The sequence below is a fragment of the Gopherus flavomarginatus genome, chromosome 4, assembly GCF_025201925.1.
Source record: "Gopherus flavomarginatus isolate rGopFla2 chromosome 4, rGopFla2.mat.asm, whole genome shotgun sequence".
Taxonomy (NCBI): Eukaryota; Metazoa; Chordata; order Testudines; family Testudinidae; genus Gopherus; species Gopherus flavomarginatus.
The window spans coordinates 56,886,569-56,901,633 of NC_066620.1; positions in this window are offsets into that span (position 1 = coordinate 56,886,569).

The window sequence follows — 15,065 nt, forward strand, 5'->3', positions numbered from 1 at the left end:
TGCACCCAAACACTTACACAGGTGGAGAGTTACCGGAGACAGCATGCAGGCCGAGAAGCTGAAGCGTGGTAGAACTGGTGTGTCCACCTGTGGTTATGAATCCAGGCTGCTGAGCAGGTCAAGGAGCAGCTGCTTGTGTGCGTGGCTGCTTCCTTTTATTTTGGAACTGGGCTTGCCTGTCACATACACTGAGTTTTTCTTCTGTGTCCGTCACCGAGAAGCATTCCTGGTCCCTGTTCCTTTCATGCATCTTTTCTTTACAGCACTCTGTGATTGCCTTCTCAGGGCAGACAATATCGGGCACACTTGGCTCCTGTCTCTGGGCTCTCTTCTCCTTGCAGTTCCTCTCCACACTCCCTTGTTCACACTCCCTTATCTTCCCCACACATTCCCTCATTCACACTCTCTTTGATTGAGTGATTGGATATTACAAAGCTTGGAAGTTCATACAAGTGGTAACTTGAAAATAGTACAGAGCTTGCAAAGGTTACAAAACTTAAAAGACTATGCTAACAATCACTGAAGTTATAAAGTCTGCAAAAAGATTGCAGAACTTAATGCTACAAGTTACAGATCTTACAATCGCATTTGAGTGGAGGCTTTACAGAACACTTCCTGCACCCCAAACACTTCATCCCTGGCCCCACCCCAGAGCTTGCACCCCCAGCCCACAGTCCTTAGTCTCTCCCACACCCTGAACCCCTCATGCCCTGCCCTACCCTGCAACCCTCTCCCCTGCACCCCAACCCTCTGCCTCAGCCCTGACCCTCCCATATCCTAAACCCCTCATCCCCAGCTCCACTGGGTCATGGGCATCAACAGTTTTCTACAACTGGGTCCCCAGAAAAAAAGTTCGAAAACCACTGCTGTAAGGCATCCAGGCTTGAGCTGAAGACATCACAAGATGGAGAAATAATAATAATAATCTCCCTACAATTCAAATTCTGTCCAGTGCTGCAAATGAGGCAATGACAGAGATTAAAGAACATGAGAAATGATTGAGGGTAGGGAATGCTGCATGGACGGCTTTGTCCTGTATCCTCTTGGAACATATTCTCCTGTCTCTATTTTGTGTATTGCAGACTCTCAGGTACTTGTTTCATCAAAGAGTTCAGCAAACAGAAGAGCTGTCAAAGGCTGAGAGAGCAGAACAGTAATCTATTAAACACAGGTGCAGGCTAAAACATTAGTTGCAACAATGTGTCACTCTTGACTGTTCCCAGCCTCTTCTGACTTGCAAGGACACTGCTACTCATGCTGAGATCCTTCTGGTAGAAGGTGTTATAGAAAGGCAACATATGAACTTCCTAAGTCCACACACAAGCTAAGTTGGAGTCAGAGTGCTGTGCAAACATTAATGAAATAAGCCTAAAAGCACCGCGTGAGGAATCAAGGTAGTATTTCCCCCATTTCACATGGGTAAAGTGGGGCACATGGGTAAAGTGATTGGCCTAAGGTCACACAGCAAATATGTGGCAGAGTTGGAGGTAGAGCCCAGATCTCCTCACCTGTTAAAAACCCTCAAAACAATTATTTTCTAAGTGATGCTTCCAGTTACTTCACAAAGCACATATGAGCATTACTGTTGTCTTTGTGTGCTTGTGCATGAGAACCACCTTCCTTGCCGTAGGATCTGGAAATAGAATTGTAAAAAAGCTCAGCTTTCCTCAAATGTCAGTAAGCTCTGATGCAACAGCTCAGAGCCAAACACCTCTGAACACTGGGATAGCCAAAAACCAAATTTTGGAGCTCAGCTGTCTTAAAAAATGTTGTAGAAACACATCAACTCCCCCTGCATTTATACTCCTTCCTAAAGAGAAATGGATGGGATTTATCCCTGTGCCCTTTGTAAGCTTTCCCCCACATCTCTATATTATTCTGCTGTCACAAACGCTTGGCATGCTGTGCGTATCGACAGCAGAATCCTGATTATCTAAACAGCTTGGATGATACCCAGTTTGTTAGGATAACCACAAATCAACAGGCAGGGCTAGGAGAGTGGGAATTGGGGATAATAGGGGCTTGATTTGTGTTGAGATTAAATAAACCTAATTTTCACTGAATGAAATTAAAGAGCCATCGAGGGTGAGGAATTAGATTGTTTCCCCCCTTCCCTCCAGTCCTTCCCTGGAAGCTGTGAACCCCTATTTGAACAATGGTAAATCTGGATTTTGCATTCTCTGCTGGTTTAAACCTAGCAGTGCTGTGAATTTATTGCTTTGTGAACTTTGGGAGGTGGAGGGGAGAGAAATCTCACTGTACCCTAATTGCAGATTTGTTCGTTTATTACATCCTGCCTTGTGCGTTAGCCACAGAACTTTCTAAGCATCAGCACAAGCCAAGTTCGCATATGACAGCAGCAGAAGGCTGGGGAGAGGTTCATTAAGAAATTCTGTGATATTAATAGCACCAAGATAAAAAATAATGAGGATTAATGCGCAGCAAGGTAACCTATAGATCCTGGTTATGGCACCATTCCTCTTTAAAAGAGCTTCATCATAAAACTGGTCAGCCTCAGACTTATTTCATGCAGCATTTTGTTCTGTTAATTGAGGTAATTTGAACTTTCTCCAGTAGGAGACTGTTACTTCTTTGGATGGATTTTTCTCTGACCTTGTGTTTTTTAGAGATAAAAGATATTACCTCCACCACCTTGTCTCTCTAATATCCTGGGACCAACATGGCTACAACACTGCAAACAACTTGTTTTGTGTCATTCTTGGAAGTGCCAGGACACAGTTACTGTTTTTACAACAGTGCTTGCAGTTTGTGATATGCTTATACCATTGACACCCAACACCTCAAGATGTATATTAATCATAAGGCCTTACCCTGCCCTTGTTTGCCATCACCTGTTCTCATCTTGAAGATGCTCTGTGAATGATGGGAAATTTGATTATAAGGCAGGCCTGAAAGGTGGTGGTGGAGGGGTGTTAACATTAGAAATTCAGGTCTTGTCTACCTTATTTTTCCAGAAGACTTTTATGAAGGACTGGGCAACCAATTGTCATAAAACAGCCGAGATCTCAGGTAAGTGAAACTTGATTTAGGATTTGTGTAGGCTGCGTGGCCATCCCTCTCTGTCAGTTTCTAAGGGAGGCCATGCCTCCTCGCTGTCGCATACCTGTAAAGGTGAGTTCAAAGAGGGGAATTAGCTTCACCTAATGCTCCGGTCTGCCAGCTGGGCAGAACAGTATGGGCAGTCTGTGAGCCCCAGGCCCAGGCAGGGTAGCAAAGCAAAGCAAAGCAAAGCAATGAGTGGGCTGTGGCCTGCAGTCAGGGCAGAGCAGCTAAGCAGCCCACAAGCCCCAGGAGGGGTGAGCACCAATAATGTCTAGATAAGTGGTTCTCAAACTTCTGTACAGGTGACCCCTTTCACATACCAAGCATCTGAGTGCGACCTCTCTAATAAATTTAAAATACTTCTTTATATATTTAACACCATTATAAATGCTGGACGCAAAGATGGGTTTGGAGTGGAGGCTGACAGCTTGCGACCCCCCCAGATAATAACCTGGTGACCCCCTGAGAACCCCTGGTCTAGAAGCTCAGAGAAGGGTGAGCACCAATAAAAGACTATGGGGCTCAGGTAGGGTTGAGCACCAAAAGAGTCCGTGGGGCTCAGGTGGCGCAGGCCTCCTGGCCTATGGAGAGGGAGTGCTGCCTTCCCAGGGGTGTGGTGGCAGGGGGGACGTGGGACTACCCAACTCCACCGCGTCCCAGTCCAGGGCCCAACAGCAGCACAGTGGTCTGCCACTGGGTCAGCAGGGATTTGCCCGCAACACACTGACCTTGTATCAGGCCAGCTCCCAACCAGACTGTTGCCTAGTTTCCCTGGGCTGCTTCCTACCCTCCCGGAAACTCCTTAGCATCTTGGTTGGCCAGCGGTCCTGGGAGCTCTGGCCAGTCCTCAGGGGGCAGCCCCAGCAGCTCTTCTGCAGGCTCCAGCAGCAGGCTGGATGCGTCCATCTCCTGTGGTGGCTCCTGCACAACTGAGCTGCAGGGCCTGCCTTTTGTACTGCCCCTTCCTGTTCCACCCTTCTGCTTCCGGCGGAGTGGACGTGTCTTTCCTGGTTCGGCCCACTTGGGGGCCTGTTGTGATCCCTCCATGTCACTCTCTGAGGGAAGCCACGCCTCCTCACTACACTTGTCTACACAGAAAGTTTTTACCAATTAGACTAATCTATTATACCGATATAATTATATTGGTTTAACTCCCCATGTGGACACTCTAATTCCAATATAAGAAGGCCTTCTGGTATAGCTTATGTTACTTTGGAAAGGATGTAAGCGAAACTAAAGTCCCTCTTCTGCTGGAATTAGATCATGTCTACACTACAAACTTTGAACGATGCAAGTTACATCAGCATTAAGCCATTGTAGTTAGTATATTGCTTGTGCATGTGCATACATGACTCCTTGCGTCAGCACTCCATGAACTCACCAGGAGTGCTTGTGTTGATGAACAGTGCAGTGCACCATGGGCAAGTATCCCACTGTACATCCCACCATTGTCCAGCCCACTGTCTTTTGGGAAGCTTTGGCAATGCATGATGGGACAGAAAAGAGTTGCACAGGGGTGACTGGGAGAAAGGAGTCAACTTCCCAGAGTCCAACTGACTCCATCCCATAATGTCATCTCTAGCCCATAACTTCTATGCCTTTTTTCAAAATCCCACAAACCCATGTGGCTCTTCTCACTGACCGCCATCTCTGACAGAAGCATGGAGCCTGCTCAGCTCTGCACTATTGTCATAAGCATTGCAAGCACAGGACACAAGATCCTCTGGTATTTGCAGAGCCGTAAGAAGCACTGAATCAGCAGGGAGCATGATGATTCTTTGGAGGACTGATTGCTGTGGGACATAGTGAGAGCCAATTCAAGGCTGTTGGTGGCATTCACAAAGCAGTTGCAAATGGTGGAGTGACACTTCTGGGTCTGAGAAACAAGTACTGATTGGTGCGATCGCATCGTAATGCAGGCTTGGGATGATGAGCAGTAGCTGCAGAACTTTGGATGCACAAGGCCAAGTTCGGGATCTGTGTGCTGACCTCACCTCCTGTCATTCAGCGCAGGGGCACCAGAATGAGAGCTGCACTGACGATGGAGACGTGAGTGGCTATCGCACTGTGAAAACTTGCAACACTGGATTGCTACTGGGCAGTGGGAAATTATTTTGGAATTGGAAAATCCACTGCACGGTCATTGTCATGCAAGTGTGCAGGGCCATTAATTGTCTCCTGCTACACAGGACTATGACTCTCAGCAACATGCAGGACATAGTGGATGAATTTGCAGCAATGGGATTCCTGAACTGTGGGGGAGTGATAGATGACAGCGTATCCCTATTTTGGCACCAGGCCACCTTTCCACAGAGTACATCAACAGAAAGGGCTACTGTTTGATGGTTTTGCAAACACTAGTGGATCACTGGGGATGAGTCACCGATATCAGTGTTGGCTGGTCAGGGAACGTGCCTTGATGCTCACGTCTTTAAGAACACAAGACTGTTCAGAAAGCTACAAGCAGGGACTTTCTTTCCCAGTCAGGAGATTACTATTACTAAGAGGAAAATATTAGTACCTTCAGATAGTGTAGTGCAGCTCCTCTATGCAAAAATCCATCCATGCCAATGTTCCCTCTAATTTTTTTACATCCATGTGTGGAATGAATTTTATGTGCACCAATATAGAGGTGATATATGGTGGGGGTGGGGCTGAGGAGTTTGGAGTGTGGAAGGGGGCTCAGGGCTGGGGCAGAGGGTTGAGGTGTGGGGAGGTGAGGGCTCTGGCTGGGGGTGTGGGCTCTGGAATGGGGCTGAGAGGTTTGGGGTGCAGGAGGGGACTCAGGGCTGGGGCAGAGGGTTGGATTGAGGGCTCTGGCTTGGGGTGTGGGCTTTGGGGTGAAGCCTGGGATGAGGGGTTTGGAGTTCAGGAGGGAGCTCAGAGCTGGGGTAAAGGTTTGGGGTGGGGGGGATGAGGGTTCCGGCTGGGGGTGCAGCTCTGGGGTGGGGCTAGGGAGGAGGGGTTTGGGGTGCAGGCTGTCCTGGGGCTGCGGTGGGGAGAGAGGACTTCCCCCAACCCTCTCTTGCTGCAGCAGCCTGGGGAAGAGAGAGAGCACATCTCCCTGCCGGGACAGCTCCGGGGCTGGGGCCGGGGAAGAAGCACTTCTCCTCACCTGCATCACCCTTGATAGCCTGCTGTGTGGCCACGCAGCTTAGAGGGAACTTAGCTCCGTGCCCACTTCCATTTGTTGATTATACACACTTCTTGTATCAGAGCGTAGGTAATTACTGACAGGCCGTATCTGTTACTATGCACTTAGTGCAAAGGGCCCCGGTTGGGATTTTTTCTCCAATCTCATCCAGTGTCTCCTGGGAGGTGTTGAACACCCTTAGATTCCATTGCAGTTAGTGGGAGTTAAGGGCACTCAACATCATAAAGAATTGGGCCTCAGTATTATACTTCGTTAGCTGCTCATCAAATCTACTTTATTTTTAATGGGAAATTCCGAACCGATGAGTGACTCAAGGAGGAATTCTGAGGCCTATATGCTGATGGAATATGGTCTTGCTAAGACCCAGCCAGGCCAGCCCCTAGAGTGGCAGATTCATATATGTAAAAGGGGTTAAAATGCACTCGAGGAAAAACGCACCATTGCCACTTGCTGTGACCTTTACGTTAATGGGGAGGATTCATTAAATCCAAACTCTGATACGAGGTTCTGCAAATAAAAACAATCAAACTCCCTGAACAGATTGCAGTCTGTGGTAGTGCCAGTTAAATCTGCTGTGGAGATTGGACATTTGTTGAGGATCTGGATGACTGCACTAATGAAGGCTTCAGGCCTGGCATGTCTCTTCTCTGAATGGCCCAAGGGGCATTAACCTATTCAGGTCAAATGAGGGGAAATAGCATTGTTATGATGTGGTTTCAGTGGCTTAATGTAACCCTACAAGGGTTTCTGACAGAGACTGGCCCAGCCCTCCAGACTCAAACATCTCTTGCACAGAGTGCCTAAAATCGTACTACCTTTCATTCTAGAGTGGGCTTCTTCCTCCATTAGTGACCAATTGATCAATTAGTCATTTCATTGAGTTCCTGCCCTTCGTCCAGAGTGCACAGTGCTCAAGACAGGGCTGGAGTAGATCTGCCAATCCATTTCCAAAGGGCGTCCCCAGATTTTTCCAAAGGGGAGCCTGTAATTTCTTCAAACTCACTCTTAAATCACTGATGGGCATTTACATCCCTAGTTTGCTACTTCCCCAGAATTACATCAATTATTCCTTTCAATGCTATCTCCCTTCCTGGAAATATGTTGTTACCAGATTTGCCTGTTACTTTGGGATATGTTCATTTATTAGGGTTATTCTTTGTGGGGGATAAGATGTCTGTAATTCTATCAATGTACTGCTTGTGTCACTTGTGTTCTCATACACAGCTCTTTTTCTCCCTTCTGCCAGTTCCCTCCCAATGGAGCTATCCTGCAGGACCTAGATTCCCCAGGGCTGGGTTCCTCCAGCCCCAGAATCAGATAAACACACACACACACTAACAGAGCGTGTCGGTAAGGACCAGGTTAATCAGCACTCCCAAGCTGCCTCCTTATATGTCCTTGGACATAATAGGCTGGGTGGGGCAGCATTTCCAAGCTGTCACCCTCATAGGCCCTTGGACTTAGCAGGCTGGGTTGAACAGCACCTCCGAGCTGTCACCCTCATACGCCTTGGGCGCCACATCAGAATAGAGCACGCCTGAGCAGGCTGGGTCGAGCAGCACTTCCAAGCTGCCACCCTCATATTCCCCAGGTTCAGCATGTTCCTATCCCCACTTTCACTTCATAGTTATTCTGTTAGTAACCCACTTGATGAGCAAACCTCCACAGGATTTTTGGGCGCTGCAGGGATCTTTAGCTTAGGTATGAGGAGCATGGCTGCAGAGTAAATGGGGAAGCCAAAGAAAACACCCATGAGGGGTTGAGGAGAGAGAGAGAAGTAACCAGCTTAACCAGTAAGTTATTTATTGCCAGGTAATAACCATACAAGGAGAGCCAAACAAACAGAACAGTTATAATATTAAATCTAATTTACATTTGATTATAAAAGTCAGGTTTAAAAACTATAACTGATCACTCAAGTCAGGGTCAGAAGGCTGTACCAAGAGAGAGAGAACTGGGTTTTCACCACTCTGTGAAGTTTGCATTGATTGGGGTTCTCAGGTGGTGGTGGTGGATGAGGGTCTGGAGTGCTGGAGACAAGCAGAGCCCTCAGCATGATCAGTCAGGAGAAGATGAAGTCCCAATGGAACTGATGCAGATTTTGGATCCAGGCATCAGAGCACTTACTTGAGCATGGGTAGTGGGGTTTGGAGGGAAAGAACAATGATTCAAGGGAAAACACTAGATTTGTTTATGTGTAAACTGATGGGTCAAGGCAGAGCTGTAACAAGGAATTTTTGCGCCCGAAGCAAGGGCTGGCTCCCGGTTCTTCGGCGGCGGGTCCCTGAGTCCCTCTTGGAGGGAAGGACCTGCTGCTGCTGCTTCATTCATTCTTCGGTGGCAATTCAGCGGCAGGTCCTTCCCTCCAAGGGGGACTCAGGGACCCGCCACCAAATTGCCGCTGAAGAAGCGGCGGCGGTAGAGCTACCGCCAAAGCGCCACTGATCGCAGGAGAGGTGCGCCCCTCCGCTTTGCGCACCTGAGGCAAACGCCTCACTTGCCTCGCCCTTGTTACCACACTGGCTCAAGGGAGTGTACCAAAGTTATTTTGTTCAGGCTAGACAATAGGAACTGATTTGTCCTGGCTATGGGTGTTGTTCCTTCAAGGGAGCCCACAATACAATTAGGCAGCTTCAGTATTTTTGATACCAATAAAGGATTTATTACTAGAATTGGTCTAATAACTACTGAGCTGGGTGTGTGCAGATGTGGGTTAATTAACATCTGGAGCAGAGATCCCCCATCATGCAGTACTTTCCTGCTTTTTCTGGTCCCAGAGTTCCATGCAGTTCTTGCCTTGGAATCTCTATTCTCCATTCTGTATGCTAATGGGGATGCCTCCCAGTCCCATCTCCGATGCAAATGAGGCTAGGGGAGTTTGCTTATCCAGAGGGGTTTAGGTGCATCTTCCACTGCCTTTTCATTGCTTTTTGTAAGTCTTTCTTCTGATTGGCTTTGGTTCAAGCAGAGCCTGGGGGGGAAGGTCTTTCATGAGTCAGATAGGCTGGGTACTGTGCCCTGGTTCCCCAAGAACACAGAGCTGATAGGTAACAACGTGAGCATATCTGGGACCCCATGATTTGGTCCAATCCACAACTGCCCATAATCTGCCTCTGTCTCCATTTCTGCACAGTATGGAAAATCCTTGGTGTTGTCTTTTTTTGCTGTTTACACAACATAAAATGAAGAAACCATCCAAGCACAGTGGGGTCCAAATAACTGAATTTACTAACTAAACGCAATATGCAAGGCCTAGCTACAGATATACCCTGCTGTTCTGCCAGGGCTCCGAGGGCTTCTGAAACACAAGACAGTGAAGGCCACTAGAATGTTTACAACATGTTTAAAGGGAGACTACCCAATTCCTATAGATGGATTTTGGTTCAGGCCACTGTCCAGCTGAAGCCAGATCTCCCGCAGCAATGTGCGGGGTTGTGTCCCCTATTGGTGCTGCTGTTTAGACCACCCCATAACATTTCCCTGGCTTTTCCAGCAGCTGAGAAATTTCTCATTTTTATGACATGCTCACAGTCTGGCATTCTGTAAAGCATATGTTGGGAGGCAGGGGGAAGGGAAGAGATGCTGAGTGCTTACTCCTGTCTGGATTCTCCTCTTGCTGTCCCCAGTGATTGGGACCAATTCTGCTGAAGTCAGTGGACTTCCATCAGTATAAGTGAGGCTGGATTTGGGCCCACGGGATCCAGGCCCTAAATACTGTCGGGAAGTGGGGTCTCATCTCACATACTGCAAAGTGTTGCTCTTGCATTACCAAACCAACCTCTTATTTTCACATTAGGACCTAAATAAATGGTAATAACAAACATGATCATCCCAGTATAAAGAACTAAAAGCAGGTTATTTGTTTCATTTATTAAAAAACAGAAAAGCACCTCTTTTTTTAGAATAAGCTCCATTCCTTTAAACCAGCGGCCCCCAAACTTTTGAGGACCGTGCCCCTACACCCCGCATCCCCATCAGAGCCAGGGTCAGGAGCAAGGCCGTGGCTCTGGGGAATTGGGGGGAATACTTACAGGAGTAAGGGGGCCAAGGCTGCAGCTAGGCTGCTGTTGGGGGTTGGAGCGGAGCTGCAGCTGGGCTGTGGTGGGGGCCAGAAGCCAGGCCTGTGGCCAGGTGTGGCTTCACTCCCAGCCTTGCCCCCAGCCTTGGCCTTGGGCTGGGAATGGAGCCGTGGCCTGGGGATGGGGCCAGGAACCGGGGATGCTGCTGAGGGCTGGACCACAGCAGAGCTGGGTATAGAGAGGGGCTGGGTGACGCTTCCTCCCTGCTCCCATGGGGGCTGGCCTGGTCCTCCACTTCCCTCTACAGGGGTACACCCCACACTTTGGGGACCTCTGCTTTAAACCCTGGAATAATTCAGTGCTAATATTTCACATAATCATATTTCTGCTGGGAAAGATAGTTTTGGGTGCAGATCATCTAACAAAGGAAATGTGAGAGCGGCCTGAGAATTTTCCCCTATCTGAATTATATGGGCTGTGATCCAATGCGTTTCAACATGGAGGCTAATGGCAGTATTATAGGAGGTTCTCTGGGAGCTTATACAAGGACAACAGGCTCTGGCAGTGCATGGGGGGGGCATTTTAGTGCTTTACGGGCAAAGCAGAAGTTGGCTTTTGTGATAGCTATGGGCAGCACTTACTGTATGGCAGGGCCTACACTGCCCCACAGCTTCCAAGAGGCAAGAGGGCCTCTTCAGTACAGATCTACAGCCGTGCTCTCCTTCCTAAATGTAATAGCCACTCTGGCTAATAAGATGGCAGATTTCATGAGCCATCTGTGTACTTCTTTATGGACATCTGCTCTTCCTCCACTTGCCTATCCTAGCTGGATAATACGACATAGCTATCGGCATTTCCAGTGCATCTCTTGCAGTGGTTATTTACAGACCTTTCTTAAGTAGCAATGGCAGCAGTTTAGAGACTCCTGTTGGTACAAGAGAGGCAGGCACTCTTTATTGTAAATTGCAGCCTTTCAAGCCGTTAGCTAGAGCAGCATCTGGAGCTTGGCTTTAGTCCATCTCCAGGCAGCCTTGGTTTTGGTACACTTGTTACTTACAATAGGACAAATCCAGTCTGCCCTTCCCTCCTGCACCTGATGGAGTAGGGAACAGGATTTTGGAATCCCATGCAAAGGGTCTGCTGCACCCTGTACCCCACCCTATGATGCTGAGCTCTACAGGGCCCTCCTGTGCCCCAAAATGCAAGGAGGAACTCTAGGTGCAGGGCAGGGCCAATGGACCCAGGTGACATGGAACCACTGGCCATTTCACCCCATCTCCCAGTGTGAAGCATAGAGACCAGAAAGATTGCTAAAGGTGTGTGTATCTCTCTCTCTCTCTCTCACTCATATTCACACACCTACCCCATTGCACAGCTGGATTGCCAAGGCTGTGCAGTGGGCACAGGGTTTGACCCAATGTACGTTGCACCAAGGAAATTAGAAACTCAAAAATGATACAGGTTGGGCATGTACTCTGGCTCTCCTAACAGAAGGTCCTATGAGACCACAGAATTCCCTGCAGATCCCTAGATTCTGTGTAGGTGTTCTCCCTGAGGCATGATGGTTAGAACCTCCCATGCTCTGTTTCCTATTCAGTTTCCCCTCACAGGGGGCTTTTCTGATGCCAGTATGGCTGGTTCTGCATAGTTCAAGACACAGGAAGTGATGCTGACCATGAGAAACAGTGTTGTTGTAAAATCTATTTTTGGGTTAGTGGCTAATTTCAGAAAGGGTCTCTCTGCAACTCCCCTTGCAGCACTGCTGAAAGTTGCCTACCTCTCATGCTTTCATGTGCAGAGCAGAACTTCCCACATGTCAAACTACAGGCCAGATCAGGGGTCGGCAACCTACAGCACGTGTGCCAAAAGTGGCACACAAGCCGATTTTGCCTGGTACATGGCTGCCAGACGGGGTCCCAGCTGCCGGCCCCGCTCAGCCCACTGCCAGCTGAGTGAACGGGACCCCAGGCCAGCAGGAGGGTGAGTAGGGCTGGTGGCCGGGACCCCAGACCGGTGGCAGGCGCGCCCCCCCGGCTCCCCCTTCACCCCACTCAGGTTCTGCAGCTCCCGGGAGCGTGAGCCGCCGGGGTGCGGGGCCCTGAGCCTGCTGCAGGAGGGGCAGTGGTGGTAGCTCACACTCCTGGGAGTCGCAGAGCCCAAGTGCAGCGAGAGGGGATCCAGGGGGCACACGGGGACCGCCACCCGCATGTATCTGCTGCAGGAGCACCCGGGGGGGGGGCACTGGGCTGCAGCCCGGGCAATCATGCCCCCCGTACCACGTTCGGGTTCTGTGGCTCCTGGAAGTGTGAGCCACCACCGCTGCTGCCCCTCCCACAGCTCCCCCCCTCCCGCTGCCTCAGCACTCTGTGGGGGAGGGTCTGTGCACGCAGCAGCCCAGCAGCATGTTTTGCCTCCACATGGAGCCAGCGTCTGACTGGCATGGGCATGGTAAGGGGAGTCCCGGGGGGCAGACAGGGAGCAGGGGAGGATTGGATGGGTTGGGAGTTCTGGGGGTCCTGTCAGGGGCAGGAAGTGGTTGATGGGGCGTGGGAGTCTTAGGGGTCTATCTGGTGGTAGGGGTGTGGATAAGAGTTGGGGCAGTCAGGGGACAAGTATGGGGAGGGTGCTAGGGGGGCAGTTAGGAGGGGAATCTTAGGAAGGGGCAGTCAGGGGACAAGGATCAGGGAGGCTTAGGTAGGGGGTGGGGTTCTGGGGGGTAGTTAGGGGACAAGGAGCAGTGGGCGATCGGGGTGGGAAGTGGGAGGGAGTGGATGGGGGCGGGGCTAGGGCAGGGATCTCCCCTCTTTTTTGATTGTTGAAATATGGTAACCCTGGGCGAGAGGAGAGCCGGGGGGCGCATGGGGGCTGGCGACTGGATACATCCACTGCAGCCTGCAGGAGTCCCCCAGGGGGGGCGCTGGGCCGCAGCCTGGGCAGGAGGGGCGGGGGGGGGCACAGCTTCTCCCCATTAGCAGTGCCGCCGCCTTTGCAGGGCTGCTGCCCCATGCACCACGCCGGCTCCTCCATGGCTGGGGCTCGCTGCTGCCGCAAGTGGGACGCTCTGGCTCTCTGGTGCCTCCGGAAGGCGGCTCCTTCCTGCTGAGCTGCTGCAGTGGCCCAAGCCCGGCAAAGCCAGTGAGTGGACTCGGGATGGGGGCCACCTGGGGGGGGGGAGAGCTCGTGCGGGGGCTGTGCACCCTCCAGGGGAGTTCGGGGGCGGGGAGGGGGGAACCTGGTCTGGGGAGCAGCCCCTGGGCATGGCTGGCTCCTGGGGTCTATAAAGGCTCGTTGGGATTTGCCCCTCAATGAACTGATGTGCGCGGGGGGGGGGAGGAGAGCGCAAGGTGGAAGTTTTGCCTAGGGCGCAAAATATCCTTGCACCTGCCCTGCCCCAGGGGATGCGTGCACCCCAGGCAGGGCCGGCTCTAGGTTTTTTGCTGCCCCAAGCAAAAAAAATTTTTGGCTGCCCCCCGTCTCAGCCCTGGGCTCCCCCCTGGACTCCACTGATGCCCCAGCCCTGGGCTCTCCCCCTCACGCACACCCCCTTCCGCCCCAGCGCTGGGCTTCCCCCTTTCCCCTCCACCAGTGCCCTCCCCCTACCCCACTGCCGCCCCAGCCCTGGGCTCCCTCCTTCCCCTTCCCCTCCACCAGTGCCCCCCCCCACATCCTGCCACCCCAGCCCTGGGCTCTCCTCCCCCACCCCCACCTGCACCCTCCTTCCACCGCAGTTAAAAGTGCAATAAACTGGATAGCCCCCACTCTGCTGCTGGGCTTCTGCCTGCATTGTCTCCTAGTTAATGAAAGGGTGGTTTAAAAAAAGGGGTTTTGGAATATGGATTGGATTATAGGTTTTAAGGGGACTACAGAGGAAGAGGTAGGACCGACAAGGGACCCCCCCCCCTTGCAAAACTCCCTGTTAACAGCCCCTGGTCGCTTGTGCATGGCTTTATAAAGCCCTGGCCTGAGTTTATGCCCCGCCTACTGATTAAGGTTCAGCCAATTACCAGAGGCTTCGAGCTTTCAAACCTTCCTTTGAAGCTCACGGCCTCCAACTGCCAGCCACAGCACACGGTCCTTCAAACCACCAAACAAACAAACAAACAGACAGACTGACAGACTGACAAACACAAGCTCAGCACACAGCACACAGCAAGTAACCCCCAAACACAAACACACACACACTACAGACAGTCACCCCACAGATGCTGTATTTGCTCCTCCTTCACTGGGAGAACTCCCTTGCAAAAATCCCTTTTAGCAGCCCCTGGTCGCAAGCTATGTATGATTACCTGCTCTGTGGGCGGGTGGCATATGTGTGCTGTCAGTGCAAGGAGCTCCTGGCCCTCAGAGACCACGTATGGACTTTGGAGGCCAGGGTGGCGGAACTGGAGGAGCTAAGGGAGGCAGAGAGGTCTGTTGATGAGGTTTTCCGGGACACTGTAGAATTGTCCCACCTCCGCTCAGACAGCCTCTGTGCTGTTGAGGAGGAAGAAAGGCCCAGGGAAGCAGAGCAGTCAATAGCAGCAGAGGGAAACCTTCCTATAGTTGGGACCCTCCTTCCAGATGGTGCTGGGGTTGCCTCTCGCACTGAGGTTACCTCTCCGGGAGAGGGAACTCCAGTTGCTAGGAAAAGGCAGGTGTTAGTAATTGGAGATTCGATCATTAGAAACATAGATAGCTGGGTTTGTGATGACCGGGAGAACCGTATGGTGACTTGCCTGCCTGGTGCGAAGGTTGCGGATCTCTCAAGGCATCTAGACAGACTTATGTGTAGTGCTGGGGAGGAGCCGGTGGTCGTGGTACATCTAGGTACCAATGACATAGGGAAG